The 24209-nt window shown below is 27.9% G+C and overlaps 1 protein-coding gene across 4 annotated transcripts in view; it reads left to right on the top strand.

The window, feature by feature from the left end:
- Positions 1–24209, top strand: part of LOC121129728 (neurotrimin) — a 170558-nt gene that overhangs the window by 211 nt on the left and 146138 nt on the right. The window lies entirely within an intron of this gene.

Raw genomic sequence — 24209 nt, 5'->3', positions numbered from 1 at the left:
AATGATCTCCTTCATTTGATAATTGAAATCCTGTGAATTTTGTTACGAATTTAGCTACAGTCGTGGTGTAAAAAATATGGTCTGATAAATTAAAAAAAATATGAACATTCATTGATAGTAAAACAGAAGCATTTCCATTACTTATTCAGAAAGAAAAAATATCAAAACAAGGATTTTTCAAATAATGTTTAATGCAGCCTTTAGTTCAAAAGACTTGACATCCTTAATTCAAAAAGAGTTCGGTAATTATTTTTGTACTCGTATACTTTTCTTCTTGAACATATTGGCTGCTTTAAAATAAGAAAATTACATCTGTACATTTCAAAATATATTCCTTGCTTAATAATACTTATAATTAAATTGGCTATAAAGGACATAATTATATTGATGAAAGCAACAAAAATAAAAGTAATTAAAATATTATTTGGCCAACAGCCGTAAAGGATATGCTGAACATGAACATAGTAGTAAGATTTCTTTTTTTTTATGGGGGGAGGGGTTTGAATAATCTTACAAAATTTAGACACTAACTTCTCATTTCCCTGACTACAATAAAAGGTTACTTCTAAAAAAAGTTATGGGACTTATCATTTTTTTTTAGTAATAAATTAAATTTGTAGAAAAAAGTAGTATCTTATGTATAACATTATTTTTATGAGAAAATCCTTATTTAAATCGGGCTTTTTTTTATTCTCCTTTCCAAGACTTTGTCGAAACTCTAATGTTATTTTTAGAAAGTAATATTTCTAACTATTTCAAAAAAGACTTTTTGGTAGGAAAATGTAAATAATATTTCTTAAAAAAAACTGTATTTCAATACCGTGCCACTGGAATTAAGATTTAAACTGATAGTACGTTTTTATCACAAAGCCGGATACATGACCTTATTAAAAAAATACTCCAAAAACAACAGACAATATGCGTAATAACTTCTTTTTCGATAATGCAACTACAATTTTCAAAGGAAAAAACAATGAATTTTTTTTTTTTTTGGATGATTTAAGAAATACGACACTTATAACTTTCTATTCGAATTGTATATTAGTTTAGCTATAACCATGGTTAAAAATTTGACCTTTTGTTACACTTTGCTTTCTCTTTCAACTTGACAAACTCAAATTTGTAATAATAATTTTACTAATAATTAATAATAAATGGAAAAAATGTAGCTCAATGGGCAATTCACGCAAGAGAAGTTATTCCCTTGAACTCAATTTGTGCAAGCTCAAGTCTCGGTCGTTCCTGAAAAAGATATCTATACATATATATACTATAATGTATATATATATACATACTGAATACTGAATCAGTGAAACTGTTTCTGACCCATACAAGGAACATTTAAAAAAATTTACTTTAATTGTTTTTTTTTTTACAAAAATTCATATAATGAATTTTTCCCCTTTTCTTTTAAAACATTTAAAAAATATCCAAAAGCTACTTTGTAGATGAAAAATATTTTTGTTTTTTATTTCTTCCATAAAAAAAATATTTTTCGGATGTTTTATTCATAAGAAGCAAAAATATTTAAAAATGAATCAATTAAATATACGTAATATTTATTAATTTTGTGTGTGGATGAATTAAGATATCCAAAAATGTTTTTCATAGTTTTGACCCTTTTTGAAGACATATATTGACCCGGACATGGACTTTTAAATGATATATATTTACATTTTTCAGTATAATATTGTGATGATCCATTTTGGATACTTTATGGCAATTTTAAAAAACTTTATTTAGAATCATTTGTTCATAGAAATCGATGATAGTTCATCGACGAATAAAACAATTAAAATAAATAGTAGTAATTTAGACTACGAGTTTTTTGGTTAAGGGATCGGCTGCACTGCTTGATTTGTTCAAAAATTCAGAAAATGTGTAAAAAGAATGGTGATGACCTTTTAACAATATTTTTGCGGAAGCGTCGTGACCCAGAATCAGCCAAAATCGTGAAAAGACCTGTTTTGCTGAGTGAAATTAACAAAAAATTGTAAAGAATCCCTTCCCATCGATGAATGTAATTGCTCAAGGTATCATGTCATCAATGAAGACCTACAGCACCACAGCTATGCACGTTGCATGGAACAGCTTCTAACCAAGCCAAAAAGGGAGAAAATGGACACCCAAACAAAGGCTTTGATCAATCTAAAAAGGAACACCCCCTCCCCTTTGAAATATTTTATCTAGTCTTTCTCAGATGAGAATTTTTGTTTCAAAACCATGGTTGTTAAAAAGTCCCAAAAGCGTTCTTTGGATCATGAAGGCCAAGTACTCTTATTCATTAATAGTTTTTGGCGTTAATAGCAGCAATGGTGTTACCTGTAATCTTCAAGCAGGGCCTGAAGGTCAATCCCAAGGTCTATATTAATTAATTACACAACTAAGTATTCTCTTGGATTATCAGCATGATGAAAAACCGACATTGTTTAGGGCAGCAAGTCATCCCCTGTCACATCAACAAAAGAACAATCCATTATCTTGATTTTGAGAATGTGATGTACCTTCTTCTAGCGAGTTCTTAGATTCTTCACTCTTTGGAATTGGACCCTTCATACTATTATGTATGGGGCAATGTTGTTTGGCTTTTAAACGAAGGTCTCCTAGTACCACAAGATAACTGAGAGGTTCATAAGAAGTGCATTCCAGATATTACCCTGTGGGTAGGTCAAGAAGGCATTGGGATGTTCTATGGACGTTGTGAACGTGTGGTCCGACCAAACGGCGATATTATTGATAAATTTATAATGAAGTCAATTCTATAGTAAAATTGGTTAATTAATAAATCAACAACAGTGTTTGACTTTTTTTTTCTTTGCCTTGCGAATGTTTAGACGAACCACCATTTATAAGTAATCTACACTACATTCCGTGAAAAATAATTTAGGCTCGCTAATTTATCAAAATTAGAAAATATTTTTATTGGCAAACATTTTGTAAAAAGAGCAAATATTAATACTTAAAAAATCATTACAACCATAAATTAAATTATTCATAAATGATTTATCTAACTATATGACGGGGTTTAACGAAATGGTTACGAGAAATTAAAGTTGTACACAAGTTTTATTTTTAGATTTTTGTTTGTTATAAAATTTGATTTTAGAAGCACTCAAGCTTTGTAAATGTTACAAAAATATTCAAACTAGTTTACCAATTTTCAGATATTATCCTTGACTTGTCACAACTTAATTATATATTTTCGCTTTTATTCATTTTGTATTCAATGATTAAAATAGACAGTTTAGATATTGTCAACTCATAATGTCACAATAATTGGCACTCGGTAGATCCCCAAACCTCCTCCTCAAATCCAATTGAGTTATTTATTTCAATTTCTTGCAAAGTTATGATCGAATATGCATTTTGTTGAGTTTTGTCTTAACTTGCCCTCTCAAAATTTAATGGTCTCTTATACCAATCATATATAATCTTTGTTCCAAGCTTTATGAAATTCAATTCTAAGTTGTTGTTTTTTAATATTTTCATATACATTTCAATAAAAATACTTTATGAAAAAATGTATTTATTCAAATTCAGAGCATGATTTTGTTTCACGAGCTTAGTGATTGTGAGTAAAATAAAAACACAGGAATAAAAAGTATTGAATAAATTGATAAGCAATTGATCAATTATAGTAATTACATACCATCAATTTAGAATAATTTTTTCAAGTATTCCTTCCATTTCGCACTCGTAAATATCAATTAAGCAGCTACAAAAAAAATTTAATATATATTTTTGAAATATTAATTACGTCATTTTGACCCATTCCATGTGATAGTTATATAGGACAGCGATAAATAAATCTGGGATGAAATTAATATATAAATGACTCAAAGAGGAGAGTTACACAAATAAAAAAATTAGATGTAAGAAGATAAAGAGGATTTAAATATATATATTTTAGTAAATTATAGGATTATATTTTGAAAAATTATATACACATTTTCAAATATGTTTATTTTGTATTAACATGGACAAATTTCAAGAAAAAACATCATAAATACTAGTTTAATTGCTTGTAATTGTGATAATTATAGAAGCAAGGTAGATTTTGTCCAATGTTGCGTCAAAAACACCCAAGTTTTGTAGTTCCATTATATATTAAACCTTTCTAACGTCTTAACTGAGGAGTAGAACCAATAATGTTGTCTCTGAAGCTTTGCTAACTAATTGTCTCAAAAATAAATAGAAACCAGGTCTATATGGCAGATAAATTATAAACAAGACATCCAATTACATGTTTATATTTTTTCTATCTTTTGAAACAGCGGAAGGACTACTTACCTGTTAAATATAGGCCATTATTCTTTCCTTCATCTAACTATCCTTCCATAGGCAGCTGTTATTGCATCCAAGAGAGCAAATCTGTCGATTCTCTTGTTATATATAGAAACACTATCAGAAAATGGAAAGTCCATATATATTTTTTTTCAATCCTATTTGACTCTTTTGGCTTCGAAACTTGAATATCTTTGAAACTGTCTCTAAAATTTTGTTAAAAGTAACATAACTTCAAGGAAAATATTATTTTCTTATAAATCATTCTGCTAATCCTACTGGCAAAAATGCTAATTTTTTAAGCACCAAATATCAAAATAAAAGACAACTGCAAAGATTAAATGGAAACATTAAGGATCACAAAAAAATCTTGACAAGAAATTCAATTTGTAAACCCTATCCCTTACTAGATATTTTTCCTTCCCTGAAACTTATAATTTTTATTTAAACAACACTTTCGATTTTAGCTAGACTCTTCAGTATTGCGGTCAACTACTATATAATATATATTTTTTCATTTTTATATATTAGTAAACAAAGTACTCAACACGATAAATAAATAAGAATGTATTAATTAATATTTTATGTTGATTTTAAAATTCATACTTATATGCCAATTTATTAACTTATCTTCTCTATTGATTTAATTTTGGCGCTCAAAATAAAAACCAATTATTTTTTGAAGATGTTGTATGTATTAGAAAAAAATTACACAACAAAGAATTTTTTTTTAATTCTCCTTTTGTTAACGGGTCAAAATTAAGCGTTTTCAACTTAAACGACGATAAATATATATTATTTACATTTTTCAAAATAGTATTTTATTAATTTACTTACATTTCACCAAAATAACTAATTAATTCATAAAACAAATTGTCTTTATAACTTTTCAATTGTAAAAGCCACAGGAGTTGAAGTAGTTGTCGATAATTATTTTATTTCTATATCAATAAGAAATTTACTGCATGAAATTGAAACCAATCATCTGATAATTTAGAAGGAGTTAGAAATAAATAGAAAATTATATATCTTCGATTTATATTCAACCTTAAAAAAAAAACATTCTTATTTTTCCAGAAATATTTTAAAGCTTAAATCCTATATTTTTCTCTTAAATATTCAAATACATAATATATGTGTTCCATATATACATATATTAAACCATTTATGAATTGATCAACAGGATTAATGAATAGAAAAGAAGATTAATGGCTTCACTTAAGATGAAAGAAAAATATTAATTAAAAATATGGATATTTTTTTTGTGAAATGATGTAGTTAGGAATATAATAACTCCATTCTTTCATGTTGATGGTTTAAAAAACTTTCAAATAAAAGATATTTATTTGATAGAGTATTATTAAAAGTTTTTGACCTAATCGTGAAGGAACTGTTTATAAAAAATAAAATTATGTATTTAATCATGATCTGAAAAAACTTTAGTAAAATTTCAGCTGTTTTTTAACTCACTATTGTTGTTCATAATATTTATTAATTGATTAGTATGTCAATTGAAATTATTTTTCGAAATGAATACAAAAATGAAGTATTGAGACGATTTTTAATCGTTTTTTTTTTTTAAATTCAAAATTGAGGGCTCAGACCTCTTAAATCATAAACAGATATACATCCAAGTAGGGGATGAAGCTGTGACAAAAAAAAAATCATTGCTGATTGAGAAGCTTCAAATGAAATTTTTATATATTTATATTTGCATTTTTGATCAAAAACCAAAATTTGAGCACATTCATTTTGCACTTATCAAAATAAATTACAATGTTTAAAATACTTACGTGAATATAAAATATGTAAAAATCAATGAAGTTTTTTTATGAAATAAGTGTTTGATGAGGTTGTGAGTATTAAATAAAATAATAGCAACACTATTATTATTTCGGATATTGTATGCCTCAGTTCTCACATTGAAAAAAAAAAGAATACAAAAAAAAAAAAAAAAAAGGCTAAAGAAAGATACGCCTTTTTAGCAAAACAATGCCAAAATATATCACAAAATCCTAAGCAAGGTCATATAAAGTTAAATAAAGTATATTATGTATATTGAGTTTTAATGATTCAGGGGCAACCTTATAAGTATTCGGGATAAAATGTACTCCGTGTCTTACCCAATCGTGAATGAAACTTTGAAAAGTTTTAATTAACTTACTATATAATTTACCTATTTATTTCCTCAATATTATTTCGTAGAGAAAAAAAAAACATATAAATGCTTTCAAATAAATTTATTTTTGAGACAAAAATTCAAGCTATATATTTTTTACTGTATAGTTTTGTGCATATTTGTCAAGAAAAGAGAAAAATAAGACACTATTTCAAAAAAATAAATTATTATTACAAAATTAAATTCTCAATTGGAAAATGTTACACTCTTGAATGTAAAAATTTTGCATTTATGACCAATTTAACTCAATCAAGTATTGAATTAACCAGAATACGTCAGGTTTTATTAGAGTCAAATTTTCTAACTTTCAGTTTCAGTATTACTCATATATTTTCATAAGGGCTTAAGTAAAATTAAATTATCTGGCCACTCAAGAAAATTAATTGCGAATTATTTAAAGAATTTGTTATTTTTGACAGAGTGCCAAATCCTGCTGAAATATATGATCACTATATTGAAAACAACTATGAAGTGTAAGAAGCTAAATAAAAATATATTTTTGAGTAGGTTTAGTGATGTTGGTCTTAGCCCTCTGATATTGGTAAAGGAATTAACAATAGCATTAGAGATAATCAGATATTACAGACAATTTTTTTTTTCAACTTTTTAAATTCGTTTTCTTGATCATGATCTAATATTTTATGAGGATTTAGCATTGTGTAATACATCAAAGAAAATGTAAAAACTTATTGAATAATATATATAATGTACATAAACATATCAGAATGCATTTTTTTGATGTAAACATCATGCTAATTCTTAAATTCTTACTATATATATAAGATCATACTCAAATATGATATTTTTGTTGGCCACCATAGTTTTGAAAATTTATTGGTATCATTATTAATACACACAGTACAGAAGATAGACACTAAATCAGCGTCGTTCCTTCATGTTACTTCTATTATTTGTAGAAAATAAATTAAGAATGTTCATTACATCCTTTATAAACACTTTCTTGATTAAATGGGAAATTATATGCCTTCAAATTTTAAAAATACTTATATTCCATATAAATCTATGTTTTATCGACGATAACTTTTAAATATGATTCTAAAACCTTCTGTCAGATTGAATTCAATACTTTTATATATCTTAATAATGCTCTGTTAAAGATTGATTAGAAAATTTTGAAAATTGTGGTCATGGTTTACAGAACATTTTGCTTTAATGTTGATTTCCATTTTTTTTCAATGAAAGGACTCAGGGGTACAAGGAGGGGGGGGGGAGTGTTAATATATGAAAATAAACAAATTAAATTTTAGCCCAGGCTTTCGGATTCAAAATGATTTTTTAAGCACGCTGGACCAAAAAAAAAAAACAATTCCCTAAATATTACTTTTTTCCCTATAGATTGCGCATTTTTTAAATCTATTTTCAATGTAATAAAAAGAAACTTGCTAATGTCCTGATCATTACAGTCTTTTTATGCTTAAAGCATTAGTTATATAACATTTTAAGTTTATAAAGTACAGTTTTCAGGTCATCAAAAAGGTTTTATTTAATTTTTTGTTTTAGCGTGTGTACTAGGGTATCCAATTTTTCGGGAGACCTGTTAATTCAATCTTCTGTTGTATTATAACGAAAAAAATTATGTTTATAAGCTTTTGGTCTTCAAAGGGTGTTTTTTGACCTCTATAGCTTATGAAAATGACTTTTTTTTAATAACATTCTATAGTTTTATAAGGATTCAGAAGTTTCAATTTTTAAATTATGTTACGGATTTATTTATAAAACTAGCTGTCTCCAAAGGAAAATGCGATGACACTGAGTTCTACATAGTGTTAAATTATGTTTAAGTTTTATTTGATTAAGGGATCCTTCCCCTGTTATGGCAGGGATTGCCTATATCAACTAATCTCTTTATTGGGGGTGAGTGTGAGAGTGTTTTTTTTTTTTCATTTTTTTTTTCATAATAAATTAAGAATGGTAGATGTTTATTGGGATTAATGTATGTTGGAACTAATTTATCTTTCTTTTTTATTCTTTTTGTTGTTTCTTCAATTTTTTTTTTGTAATAATTACTCATAGTGCTGATTATTATTATAAAACAAAAATACATAATGAGTCTATACTAAAAAAATTAATTTTTGCTAATTACAAAAGTTTCAATCTCAAGATTTACCTTTTTACTAGACACTTTGGAAATCAATATTTAAGGATATTTAATTTAATTATGATTTTTTTATGATAAGAAATATGGGTTAAATTCTAATAGTTTTTTTTATAAAAATAAAGTATTCTATGCATAATTTATACAAAATCAAATGAATATTGAGCTGCATGATGAAATATTAATACAGACTACTCTGATCATAAAGAAAACCTTTATTTTCAAATTTTGAATTCAATTCTCCTTCTTTTCTCAAATTTATTTTTTAAGTTAGTACACATGTCTGTAGACAGTTTTACACATATAAGACATTCTCCATTATTAGTTTGATTTTTTACAAATACAAAAATTAGACATTTTTTAGTGTGCTCTGATTTGATATACTATTCAAAAATGGATAGAAAAAATCAATTGAAGGGTAAACTCATAAAGTTTAATACAAATTGTGGTAATCAAAAAATTCTGTGGATACTGTTGAATGCCTCACAATGGAGAAAAAAAACGAAGAATCGAATAAACCAAAAGGAAAAACAAAGGTTTAAACGAAATAAAGAGTGGCATCAAATCACATCGAATGTTTTAAAAGCATGCGAAAATGTAGATTTAAAGGACAAAGAAGTATTTTTATAAACATTGGGTTGTATAATATTCTAATTTAGTACCAGAGGGTTAAGCAAGAGGAATTTTTTTTAGCCCAAATGTCAACAAAAAAAAAAGAGTATTTTATCGATCTTCCTACGAGATTTCGGTAATAAGCTCATTATTCCAAGCAAAGCCACTCATTACCTCATTATCCTTACTCCCCACATGTTCTCCGCCTGAAAAAAATTATCTCTGCCAAGGATTGCGCTTCCATTCAGATTGAAGTATGTAGCTGATGTAGTTGAATATTTTATCGGAAGAATGAAAGGTTTTTCTACAGACTATCAAAGGAATGGATGAGTAATCCAATGGTTGCATAAATTTTATGTACCCAACAAAAGATATATAAATTATGTGACATGAGTTTTAAATAATTAATTCGTTATATACGCAAATAATAAAATTATGGAGGAATAAAAAAACATTTTTTGGGCTTTGTACTCCATGAAAAAATAAAAATGCTATTTTAAATAATAAGAGTTCTTATACATATTTTTATCAATCTATGTAGTAGGATTGTAGTAATAGATGACCATATATGTCTTTTCCTTCCCATTCACTCATATTTTACTCCATTATAATCCCCTATAAGTCTCTACATACCCAGCACAGATAAAATTAATATCGATAAATTTTGATTTATAGGATCCAATATTATTTTTATCTATAGGTAGAATTAATATAAGAAGTATACAAACCTACATAAATGTTTTGGACTGTGTCTCCTAATGCAAAAAAAAAATAGGGTATATAATTCGACGTGAGAATAAAGAAAGAAATTGTCTACTGTATTTATATACCGGGTGTTCCATTGAAATCTGATCACTCACTTATTGATTAATTAATGAAAGTTGAGTGATTGAAATCAATTCCTTTTTTGATATATTAAAACATAACAAACTTGAGCTTACATACAAGTCGAGAAAATTACACATGAACGTGATTGCCGAATTTCCATTTGTGCACTCCAAGCAGCTGGGCGTCTACATGATCTTAGTCAACAAGTCCGATATGTTGAAGAGGAAGGAGGGCTCCGTCAAAAGGGAAAAATGGATCCGGAGGAGTTGAAAAAAACAGTCCAGGCTAATACCCTCAAGTCCATGTGGGCCTATGCAAGAGATCTCAGGGTTCACACAAGACTATCAAAAAAGTAGGCCTCTTGAGGATTGAGAGGCAATTTTTGACAACAACAATTAAAGAAACCCATCTCTTCCGTTGCTACATTCTTTTGAATAAGTATTTTTTCATTTTTTTATTAAAATTATTTTTGACAAGTATCCTAACTTTTATGCAACACCTTGTATATATTACAAACAATAAAGGTATCATAAAGCATAAATGGGTCACTGGCTCAATGATATAGAAGATGTCTGTTATTAGTTTTTCCCTCCTTCCTTTAATAACCAAAATAAAGGGTATGATAATAATATTAGAAGCTTTATTCTATAGGGTTGATCTTATCTAGTGTTACAGATTTTTTTACTATCAAGATGGAAGAACATTGGTGCAAAATCACAGAAGAGGACAACAAGACATCTTATCTCTGAACAGGGTTAGCTAAGACAGTTGGAAAGGGCAAAGACCATTTTACATTCGAGCAATGTTTTGCTCTTTTCTAGTCAAAAAATTCACTATTGATGCCATTATGAATAAGCAGAACAGATCCTACATTAGGCTGCATCAGATCCCCTAAGTAGTTATATTACCAAGGAGGTATCATAAATATGTTTTACCTATAATGAAAACACACCGTATGATATATTTTTAAATTCGAATAATTTCGACCACAGTTTATTAAGCATTTTGTAATAAAATAGTCTATGGTTATATTACTATGGCAAGCAACGGTAAATATTCATTTTCTGCTTTATCAAGGATTATGTCTTTAATATTAGAATTGTTAACTTGCACTTGCTCGAAAATATGTTGTTTTAACTTTAGTTAGTAAAAAATACATTGTTTTACTAATCTATAAATATTGCATTAATGGGTTAAGAGAGCCAAAAGAAAGAAACTGATTCACTGCAATGGGATTCAAAAATTATGGGTACTTTGACAAATAAGAATGTTAAAGAAAAGCGGCTGCCTGTAGCGATAAATGATGAAAATGATGCTCCTTGGGGTTCGATCCTACAAAACAGGCACTGCCCGAAGTTCAGGAAAAATTATAAACGAGAAAAGCATGGCAATGATGAAACTATGGAAATGTCACAAATCAATTGTATCGAAGGTGTTTAAAACAAATGCCTCTAACACAGGCCATGATACTGCTGCTTGTATTTGTTTTCAAAAGGTCTTAGGAAGGTCGTTACTCTGGGGAGCATGTTGTTCTCACATTGATGAGGTGATGCTGACACAGATATTCAAAGACCTGGAAATAGTAATGTCAAAATCACTAAAAGTGTCCGTTTTCAAGATATTTCTAAGCATTTTTGAAAGTATGAGCTGCCTCAGCAAAGAAAAGCTGACATTCTTTGATGTAAGTTCATTGATGAAATTAAGACTGTGGTACAAGAATGGAGACATGAAGCACCTCAGTTTTTTTAAAAGTAACTACGCAAAATCCGCGTGATGATTAGAACGAATTCTCTGAACTGTGCATTTTTTATTTAGATGCCCTCAGCAAAAAGGATTTTTGTCTCAAACTTCCTGGTGCAGTGCACCAATTGATTGAAATTGACGATTTCAATCAAAATTGTTCTTTTTCACCACAATATCTTATTTTTGTCACCTAGAGCCTTTTATAGCAAATATCAGAGTTAGAAGTTACAGGTTTTTTCTCAATTTTGTATGTTTTATCTACACTTCATGGTGAAATAGATGTACCACAGCTGTGAATACTCCTTGGAATGATTTGTGTCTGTTCTGGGTAAGAAAGTGCTACCTTGGAAAAGTAAAATATTCGTGACGACTTTGTTTTCACTCAAGACGGAGTTTCGTGACTTCGCACCGATAAGGCCCAGGCCGTCCCGATATACAACTTTCTCGACTTTCTGGATCTCCTCATGAGGCTGCCGTCCTCTCCAGATGAGAACCCCTTGGAATACTGTATCTAGGCACATCTGGAAGAAAAGGTGTATTCTACTCCTCACAGGAGTGTCCAGTCTCTAGAAGCTTCCATCAAGAAGTAGTCGACCAAGCTCGTATCTGGCTACATAATCATGGTCTGCAAGAGATTGAGGCAATTATTAGAGCTGAGGGCTCATATGTATATTGAATAAAAGTTATGACAAGGACTATTTTCAGATGATTTTGTTAAATAAATGTTGTCACAAAACCTCTGGTTTAAATTTAACTCTTGAAAAATTGTAAGAAATAAAATATGTACCACAAGATCAGATGAACCCTCAATAAAAGTTAATTATATATTTAGAAACAGAGATTTATAAATGAAATATTCAAGTTATTAGATATTTATATATTACTAAATATTTGTTTTATGTTTAATAAACACTTTTTTTGTAAAAAATATACAACGATCCTTTGATTAAATGCACTATTATATGCAATAAGTATAGAAAAAAACAGCCATTTTCAGATGTTGCCTTAGCACAACAAGTCAATTTAATAAAAAAACATATACTTGTGCACTTTGTCTTTTTATAAAATGTGTAATATTTTTTACACTGTACAAATTAGAAGCAACTGGGCATGCAATAAAACAATAACTGAATAAAAAGAAGATAAGCAAGATTGCAAGGCACTACAAAAAAAACAATAAAAATATGATGGTGATATCATTGATTCCCTTTATCATTGAATTGATAATTTTTGGAAAAAAAAAAAAACCTTCCATATACATTTTTTTGCCTGATAATGAAAATATAAAATTGTTAATGTATTTTCAAATCCATCTCTCAAGTACACATTTTATTGACCTAACCAGCATTTGAGTCGAGCTTTGTATTTCAATTTGTCCAATTAGTGAAACAAGCAAGAAGTTGAAAAAATTCAGAACATTTTATTATTAATTTTTGCAATATTTGAAAAAATGAAGAATTTATCAGGGTTTATTTTTTGGGCGATATTATTTTCTATAACTTTTTTTGGTTGTGCAATCACAAAAGAATAAAATATTTTTATGTATTTTTTACTATGCTAATCAAAGCTATTTACTACTTTTTAAAAAATAGTGCAAAACAGTTATTTTGCAACTTGATTCGCGAATTTAGATTTATCATTTTTTCACCAAAATAAAAGATGAACTTCTTATTCAGACAAATTTTTTCATGTAGTATATGTGTTGGTATTATATTTGAAGTTTTTAACTCAAGTTTTATTTCTTTAAATTCATAATAATATATATGATAAATGCGCAGTATTAGAATTCGCACCTTCACCAAAGTTGTCTAAAAATTAAGAAAAATAACAATGTCCATTTTCAATTTGATTTTCTGCTCACTCCTTGGCCTGAGTAACGCCGGGTAACCCTATTCTATTTAATGTATTTACATTTATTTAAATGTTTTGAAATCATATTTAACTATTATATCCATCCATTCTGTTTCTAATAAGATATTTTGAAAGATTTAACTGTAATGTTCAATGTATGCTTGAAACAGATTTATATTATTGTATAATAATTATATTGTAACAATGATCAAAGAAAAAAAATTATCTCATTAGGTAATTCAACGAAACTACAGATGTATGTATAGATGTAATCAATTATAACTTTAAAATGTTTATATAACCAATACAAAAAAACTAAACATAATTCCTACCAAATATAAAATGAAATGGATTAATTATTTTATATATATATACTCTTTTTTATTTTTGCATAACAAAGGTGTAGAAAATATTGAGGGAATGACAGAATAAAGAGATTTTCTATAGCAACCAAAAGTAATTTCATTTACATTCTAATTTACATCCCAAATCTTGTTTTATATAGTTCTAGATTTATCTATCTTCAAAGTTGAATTATATTCCAAATTTAGCCTTGTTATAGAAATGATAATTACTTTGAGAGGGATTTTATAACTTCTAATAATATGGCAGTTCGTTTTGATTGTAAATTTTATTGGAATCTTATATATACAAAAATAAACTTTTGAATCTTCCTCCTCCTCTCCCGTCTTTTTTCTGCCTAGCAACAGTTTTTATTCTTCATTATACTATTTAAAATTGGATACGAGGGGGAGATGACATTAGCCAATTAATTTGTCTTGGATGAACACTTATGAGAATTCAATCTGTTCAATTATTTTTCAGGTAGTAACATGAAGGAGGCATTGTATTAACTAGTTAATTTGTCTTGGATTATTGCAATTCAAATTTACACTTATAAGAATTTAATCAGTTCATTAAAGTCAAATAGTGACATTGTAGAACTAATATTTTGAAGTGCCTATGGCTCATAAAGTATTCTATTGAAGTATTGCATATTACGTAGGATAATAAATTATTTGGGGGTAAAGTAATTTTAAAGTTGTTATGTAGTTAATGCATGTATTAAGCGATCTTTCCTTTAGGCGAGTTAGGAGTAGGTTTAGTCTATTAACATGGGGATAAACAGGGTTTAATTTACAAAGTTTTCATAATAAACTTTTTATTTTTGATAAAAAAACACCAACAAAGCAAAAAAAAAATATTAATCATATATTTGGTTTATCTACATACTGAGAGGATTGTTACGTAGCAATCTCTTGATTGTTTACTGTTACTGATTATTTGGTATCTTTGCAATTTGTTGGGCTGTTTTCAATGCTTGCGTAACTGTGAGAGTATCGCTGTACACAATACCTGTTTAGAAGTAATTTTGACGAGCATAACCTTTTTTTATCATATCCATGGGTTACAAAAAAATTATATATATTTGTTCCTGGGTTTCTTAATTATTGTTCTTGAATAAATTAGGTACTTTAACATTCGATTCAAATAGACAAACATAAGCTATGAATGAGGTTAGTAATTGTCCTTGGAACGGACAGGCTCATGTTAGTCAATAGTACATTTTTGTACCACTAATCGATTGTACATTGGTACAAATATTGTCTTATGTATTGAACAGGACCTTTCTTTTTTATCATTAACATATAATCTGTCTTAATCAGTTTCTTTTCTATAATTGCTTGAATGATCATTAAGGATGTCTAGCAATGAAAAAAAGGAAAAACTAAAAAAAAAAAAAAAAAAAAGACTTTACCTTTTCTTTTTAACTTCTTTCGAAAGAGAGCAAAATAGTTGATATCAACATATTTGAAATTACCCCCATCAGTATTACCCTTCTTTCTGGATCACGTACTCCTCACGACTGAACCCGTCTTGATCCTGTGTTACAGGTATATTCTCTTCCTCTCTGTTCTCTATTCATCATTCATTTGTTACTTTTCTTCTTAGTTTTGCTTCATCCATTCTACCATTATATTTATTCATTGATAGCCATGAATTATGAGTATCCACTATTATGTAGTGTTTCTTTAACTCAGTCACATGATCAGTTCACCATCCCCAAAATTCACAAGAATAAGAATTATTCTCATTACTTACAAAAATACTAACCTCAAGCCACGTCGGAGTTGTGTTTTCCAACCTGTGGGGCTCAACCCCTGATGGAGTCATGACAACAATGAAAAGGGGTCGTTTATTGATTTTTAGGTGAGTGTGTATATTATATAAAACAGAGTGAAAAACATATTAAAACAGTAGTATAAATTCATACAATGAAAGTAAATGTAACAGTCTCCAAGGTCACTCAACACAATGTCTTACCCAGTATTGAAAAGGTTTGGTTTCCGTTTTGTTTTGATGGAGCTGTCATTGTTGTTCCTTTCACAATTATAGGCAAATTAGCCTATTTTTCACTAGACTTGCCAAATTTGACAGCATTTGCCCGATTATGTTTCACCTAGTGGATAAATTTTTTGTACGAAAGGTAAGAATATCGTGTCAATCATGGTCAATTCTACTGGAATAAAGTTATAGCGAATTGAGAAGAGGTTAATCTTTAGAAAAGCATCAACAACTCCGTATGAAGCGTTCTAGAAGTCTTATTGATGACTTTAAACATCATGGCGACAGGGTGATTTTCTTATCTGATGAAGGATTTACGGACGGAAAAGTTACATCATGAACAAATAATCTTTATTCCATGAAAGTAACATATGGCAGTTTCTTGTAAAAAAAAACTGAATGCACATATATATAAGATATTTAAACAATTGAGGGCGTTACCTGATTCCTGGTTATAAAATGAGTCTCTATATTTGAAAGGTGGGGACCCTTGCTCTAAGATATCTCTCATGAAGATTGATTGACTCTATTTCAAATTTATTTGTAACATTGTGATATCTTGCAATAGAAGTTGAAAAAAACAAAACAACGAAGACACAACAAACATGCAAACCAACTGTATTTGTAGTACTTCTTTGTGCTCTTTGTTAAATGTCCTTAATGATCATCTCACACAAAGTTTCAAAATATATGGTAGACTAGTGTTTGTGCCATTTTCTTTTGATACTTATTGGTTGTAAATCAGTCATAGACTTTTGCAAATTACTTTTAAATATAATAGGAATGAGTGATTATGACAAATTCTTATGGCCTACCAATAAAACCAAAGCAATGGAGCTTTCCTTTTTAAATGTAAATGCATTCATAGCTTATAAACTACCAAGAAAATTAGATATTTTAATGTAGAAATTTGTATAGTAATGATTTTTGATAAAACACAAGTTTTTTACCAAAAGTCTGTCATTATAGGACTGATTAAGAAATTGAAATTTATAATTTCAGTCATCAAATTATATTTTAACATTTTCAAAATACAATAGAAGAAATATAGGATGTAACAGGTTTGAAGGGAAATATTAATTTTAAACAGTAATGCTTATTTCTTGTACTTTAAGCCCAACCATTTTTTTTTAAATTTACACTTCGTTGACTCAGTGTAAAAACATAAAAAAAATGTATTTTTTTTTCGAAAACCATCATTGTAGATTTTTGTTCTCCAATTTTTTTTTTTTTTTTGCTAAAAGTCATTCTTATAATATTTCAGAAGCGACAATAGGCTAAATGCAATATGCTATTTTTCTGTTTACTGTGAAACCATCATTTCGGGCTTTAAAATTTTATTTGCAATGCAGCTTTGCTTCCTTTCAGAGAAACTGTGACTATTTTTCACAAACTATTTGTTACAATGTTGTACAATCCATTTAATTAGCTTGTATTAAAAAAAATGATTCTAGTATGAGGCACTATTATTTAACAGCATTTTTAGTAAACTGTATTATGTCTTACTTTATTACAATAGTTACATATGTTTGAAATATAAACTTTATTAGTCAAATAAAAAACCAGATCGGACAGTTTAGTATTGAATATATAATGCTTTATCTATTAAAATGTACTTTTTCGTTAATTCATTTTGATAAATTTGGTATTTATAGCATCTTTATACATTTTATAATATAGTTTCTGGAGTATATTTATTAATGATGTTAACAAATTTTGAACCTCATAGCTTTAATATTAGTGAAGATATAGTCATTCAAATATTGATAGATAAATAAATCAGTTCAAGGATTTCTCCAGATAGCTTGTTTTTTCTTTGATTCAACCAAATGTTGTGGACATTTTAAATAAAGACATAAACTGAAGTTCTATACATATGTAGATAAAATCCAGGATATACAAAGAAATGTTTTAAACAGATATAATGAATCAAGGAACAATATAAATCCCACGTAAAAATAACCCTAAAAACTATTTTTTAAATGGGAATTTTTAGTTGTTATAAATAAAAATTAAATGACCTTCCTTTAACTTTTTCAATTTTTTTTTCCAAACACCAATATTTTTATTAAAAAAATGATTTTTGTTTAATAAATGCTAAAAAGTATGTTTAAGAAATTGTTACCCAAAGTCTGTTACTATTAAAAATTTATATTACACGCCTTTGAATTTTAATCCACTATACCTGTTTTTTTAAAAATATTAAAAGATTATAATTTATACTAACTTTTTTGGTGCTTCAAAATATAAATTATCTATAATCAAAATCAGGATAAGTTACTAATCCTAACTCAATTTTTACTTTGTATAAAAATACGGGCCTCTATTTTATAAACATATTTGAGTCTTTTGAACTCAAATATGTTGGAGGAGTTAAAATATTCAAAAAAAAATCCTATAGTTTAAAACATTTATTTGATTGAAGTAAGCTATATTAGCGCCAATATGACCCCTTTTAAATAAAATCAATCAATTTTCTATTGTTTTATTGTGATGATTAACTTTGGTTAGTTTAAAAACAATTTGCGACGCCTCCAATGTATAATGTGTTAATCTAAAAATAAATGATAAATCGTCGAAGAGTACAATTATAATCTCGACTCAATTATGAGAAAAACCATTGTAGCTTGCTTTTGTGTTGATAGGACAACAATGTATACAATGGAATTTTTGATAACTATTTAGTAGATTCAAATATTATCATTAAAATTAATTAATTGCTTTTATTTCTACCATAGTTCTATGTACATTGTAATCAAAATTATGTTTTTAATTTGTGAGATGTTGCATTTAGATATTATTTGGTTCATTAAGCACAAGTCTATATCCAACATATTACACTTAATTTTATTGCCAATCAATTTTACGAAAATAAATGTCCAAAACTCATCAACTTTTATAAGTAAACTACGGCATAGAAAATTAAAAATGAAGTTAACATCCAAATATAAAGTGCAATTAAAAAAATGCGGAATATTTATTTTCCCACAAAAATCAACTCTAAGACTCAAAATGACAATTCATATATATTTTTGAAAAGCTTTATTACATATTTCAAATGAGGGTATATTAGTCGAGATTACACTTTTGATTGGTCCTTAAGATCAGTATGAAGGTTATTTTCTATTTCTAACGGCTTCATAAAGGTTATTTTTCTCTAATAAGTTTATTATGCCGGGGCTTTACTAGACCGTTGGCCAGACCTTAAATTGTGACTCAAAAATTTTCCTGACTTCACAAATATATTTGCCATGTACAATGTTCTTAACTTTTTGGTCATTGGTCAAAAAGTTGCATCATCTTCATAATTTTTTCCATATTTTTAAGGCACTTAACTATGAGCACTCTGATTTCAATGTGAATTACCTTGATTGAAAGGCTTTTAATGATTATTTTTGATACTCAAGCATTTGCTTTTATAAATTGCGTTTTAAACGCTCAAATGTAAAACTATATTTTGGTTTCTAGTGTCATTGTGATCAAACCCCGAAATGGGTTTCTCTCCAAAAAAGTTTCAGTTGAATTGATATACTTGTATATAGTAGCAACATAAAATTTAAATCTGTAAAAAAACAAATTTAACTTTATAGTGATCTCAACGACCAAGCATGCATGACTTTGATCTCAACTCATACAACATCACTGGAAGGATATATTTAAGTTCTTTTAAATGAAGTATGAATGATCTTTGTAACTTATAGGGTTTTGATTAACTAGCTGATTTACGTGGGCATATACATAAATATTCCATTTATTTTTTTGTATCGCATTGGATATTGAATTAAATTTAATGTTGAGATAGGTATAAAAGTAAAATAAAATTCTGTAAAATAAATTAGATAAAAGGAAAGACATATTTTGAATTTTTATTTTTCTTTCTATTCAAAATAAAAAGAATGACAAAATGGATGAATATAAAGATTTCATTTAATTATTGAAAATCTATTGAATAATCCACAAATAATCATTTTGTTTACATATTTCTTTTGTACATATTTGAATGTGTTTTTTTTTTTAGTGAATATATTTTATTTACAAACAAGATTTTGGTTTTATTTCTAAACAAATATATATATTTTGTTTCCTATAGAAAAGTACAAAAAATGTCAAAATATACCTAACTTATTTAAGGGTATGATAAATGTTATGTTATGGTTGCTTTACTTATTCATCAAAAAGTTAGAAAAATGAAATTTGAATATGATAAATAGTGATCAAATTGGAAAAGTCAATATTCCGATTTTAATTTATATTTTTACTTTTTTTAATCATATAACTGTTCATAAGTTCAAAAATGATCTTTATTTATCAATAAATTCTCAAACTAATTTTTGTACTATGTTGCTACTCATGTCCACAATATATTTTACCAATAGGTGAATTTTTGGTGGAGTATCGGGTGCAAGTAGAAACATGAAATCATAGGTTTACTTTGCCTCATCTCTATTGCCCTGTTTCCCTTTTGCCTTTTTCAATTTTTCCACTCCCCTTTTGCCCGATTGCGAGACTTTTGTACGTCACTCGCATAGTAAGACTAAGGATGCTGTAGATCTCTGCCCTATTCATTCACAAAACCTATTTATCCTTTTTCGTACGAAATACAAATTACTCAGCAAAGGAAGTCAGGTCATGTCCTGATCCACATTCTTATATCTTAGGCAGGGGCGTCCGCAAGATAAGATATATATTTATTTTTTGGTAGAGTGGGGAGGGAAGCCTTGATTTTTGGAATTAAAAAAAAAAAATGGATAACTTTTTTCAAAAAGATAAAGTATTTGGGAAAAAAAATTCAAATATGTAATTTTTGGGAAACAGATTTCAAAAATCTATTGATTTTTCCAAAAATTTCAAAATTGAGTTTCAGATAATAAATATATGCGAAACAAAATTCGTAAATCTTTAATAATTAAAAAAAAAAAGCTTAGAATAAATATTTTGAAATATTTTTTTTTTTTTCAAAAATTAAATTTTTAGAAAAAATTGTAAGTTTAATTAGTAAATCCCTTAATGAAAAATTTCAAAATATTTAGGCACTCCAAAAAACTTTACTTTTTTATCCAAAAATTCAAAAATATTAATTTTAAATATTAAATTATTTTGAAGAAAAAAATCATAAAGCCATAGCTATTTAAAAAATATTTCAAATAATGAATTTATTGCTGAGCTGCATAATTTACTAGAATGAAAATTTTAGCCTTCCCTTTGCAGATCCTCCTGTTGGGCCGTCTCTGAATCTATTATTTTAAAGATGTCTTTATCATTATTTAGTAGATAACATAGTAGAGTAACATGAATCATCATAAAATATTTTTATTAGTTTTTTTGGCAAAGTCTCAGTTCGGCAATGTGGTTATTTGGCAAAGTGGTTGTTAGAAATTTTGTTTTGGGAAAGTGTCATTTCGTATTTGTAGCTCGCCCACTTTTTGGGAGTTGACATACGGAAGAATGGTTTTTCATTTCCTAAATCGTTGTTAATATTTAATTTCTCACTTGTGAACTTCCTTATCTACTTGATTAAATTATCTTTGAAACCTGATTGAATATTTGAGCGTGCTCATAAAACAATGGAAACTTATCTTGAAGATTTGTGCATGAATTATAATTTTTTCGGGTGTAATTTTATTGTCTATTCCCCTTCCCTCTCGTAATAGCTACATTTATCCTAGTGTCATGAAACGTGATGACACCTCTAAAACATTCTTCAAATTGTCAGGTTACCTGGTTGATTTTTTTTTTTTCACATTCCCTAAATATATTCCAGGTTAACATCACCATATTTAAGGATGGAAATCTAGTATAGAATGGGTATATTAAAAAAATGAAACCGAAAATCAACATTGTAACCCTGAAATTTGAAGAATGTTTTGTAGGAGAGCAAGAATAACAATGATGATGCTTCCTTAGATCAGATATGACAAGGGAGGAAGGAGAAAAGGATATAAACAAGGACATTTTGTATTATTACTTCGATGCAGATTCTGAATTCTACTCTGAGATCCACAACGACTTAAAACTATAAATCTGCAGCAAATCCTCAGGGTTACGCTCCTTCTTTTATGACCACAAACGAGAGTTTAAACAGGTTTCAATATTATTGCATCTATTTAGGAAAGGATATTCGCTACTCAAGAATTTAATTATAATGACATCTGCTAAGGAAAAGAAAAATCATTTTTCAGACTACCGATTTCAAAAAAACGGGGCAGTAAAAAATATTCCGGATTTTCATCACTGCTCATGATCATTATTAGAGCAAAAAACGTAGGAGAGTAGTTGAAATTTTTTGGAAAAATCAATAGATTTTTGAAATCGGTTTCCGAAAAATTACATATTTGAATTTTTTTCCCCAAATAATTTATCTTTTTGAAAAAAGCTATCCATTTTTTTTTAAATTCCAAAAATCAAGGCTTCCCTCCCCCCCTCTGCCGAAAAATAAATTTATACATATATTATATTGCGGACGCCCCTGCCTAAGATATAAGAATGTGGATCAGGACATGACCTGGCTTCCTTTGCTGAGTAATTCGTATTTCGTACGAAAAAGGATAAATAGGTTTTGTGAATGAATAGGGCAGAGATCTACAGCATCCTTAGTCTTACTATGCGAGTGACGTACAAAAGTCTCGCAATCGGGAAAAAAGGGGAGTGTTTATCCAACAAAAATTGAAAAAGGCAAAAAGAAAACAGGGCAATAGAGATTAGGCAAAGTAAACTTATGATTTCATGCTTCTACTATGCCCGATACTCCGGAAAAGCATAGACTTTGATCAACTAACCATAATGCAAAACCTTTTTTAATTAAAAAAAACTTTACTATAAAAATTCATTTTTTCTTTGAGCATTTATATTATAGGAGAAGTACAAATTACTAATGTTTATTTCCTCCATTATGACAGAAAAATATTGCTAAGGAATTTTCATTCACAAATCCATCAAATAGTTATCAATTAAAAACTACGTATCCTATAATTCATCATTCTAAAAATAAATTTAATTAATGATTCATTTTATGTGTTAAATAATTCACTTACTATATACATTTAAAGAAAATTAAGTTTATACCTTATTTCTATTAAAAAAAAGTTATTTAAAATACTTTGATAAATTATATTTTTCGGTTTCTTAATATTGGAAAAATTGATTAAGGCATCGCGGTCGTTCCACAGAAATGTTTATTGATATATATAAATATATAAGATATAAAAATGTGGATCAGGACATGACCAGGTACATAAGGGTCCAACACATTTGATTCAGATGATTGATTCATTTGCATTGTTAATTGAGTACCAATCATTGATTGATTGACTCTTTCTCTTCTTTAGTTATTGACATTTATCCGTCTAATTAATTTTTTTATTGGTTGGTTGTTATGATTTCCGTTAAAACGGTTTTAATACTTGTTCGACCCCATTTAAAAAAAATTATCATGATGAAATAACTCAATTATTAGTTAATAAAGACTTAATCATTGCAATTCGCGGGAAATAATTTAACACTTTATATTTTTAATTACGTTTAACATGAATGAGAATCATAATTACATAGTATTACAGCATTAATCATACTCAAAAATATTTTATTTTTTTCGAAAAAGTGTCTAAGCACGAAAAACTACATGCCTTTTTTTTTATCACTTTATGTATATAAATATAAACCTAAAGTCTAGTCTATAAATTTAGAATGAGATATTGACGTTGTAACTCATAAATATTCGAATATAGGTACATACGTAATAACGTCCTATAAGAAAGTATTAATTATTTATATTCAACTTTTAAATTCTTTAGCTCCCTTTCGAAGTCAATAACGGAATTATCTTTTGATTACTTTGTTTATACAATTCTTTTACATATTTAATGTAAATATATTGAAGGATCACAAAATTTGTAAGATAATAAGTTCAAGTTTAGAGTTTGATACAATCTAAGTTAAATTATTGATTTTTATTTTATTCTTAATCAATTTCAAGAAATTATTCAATCGACATTCAATGACGAATGACTTGTGGCATCTTGCATCTAAGATCCTTGCAAAATTAAAATTAAGTGAAAGGACATCGACTTTCCTTTTCAGACTTATGGAAGAAGGAAGGGAGGCGGGTATTGTAAGATATTTATCTGTTATAATTATCAAATCAATAATGATTAATCAAATGGATAAATGCACAAGGCCATTGGAGCCGCTGAAATGTCGCCTGGCTTTTTAACACTTCTCAATTTGATATTATAGTGAAGGGATATAGTTCTT

This window comes from Lepeophtheirus salmonis, chromosome 14, assembly GCF_016086655.4.
Source record: "Lepeophtheirus salmonis chromosome 14, UVic_Lsal_1.4, whole genome shotgun sequence".
Taxonomy (NCBI): Eukaryota; Metazoa; Arthropoda; class Copepoda; order Siphonostomatoida; family Caligidae; genus Lepeophtheirus; species Lepeophtheirus salmonis.
This window is presented reverse-complemented; position numbering and strand designations above follow the sequence as displayed.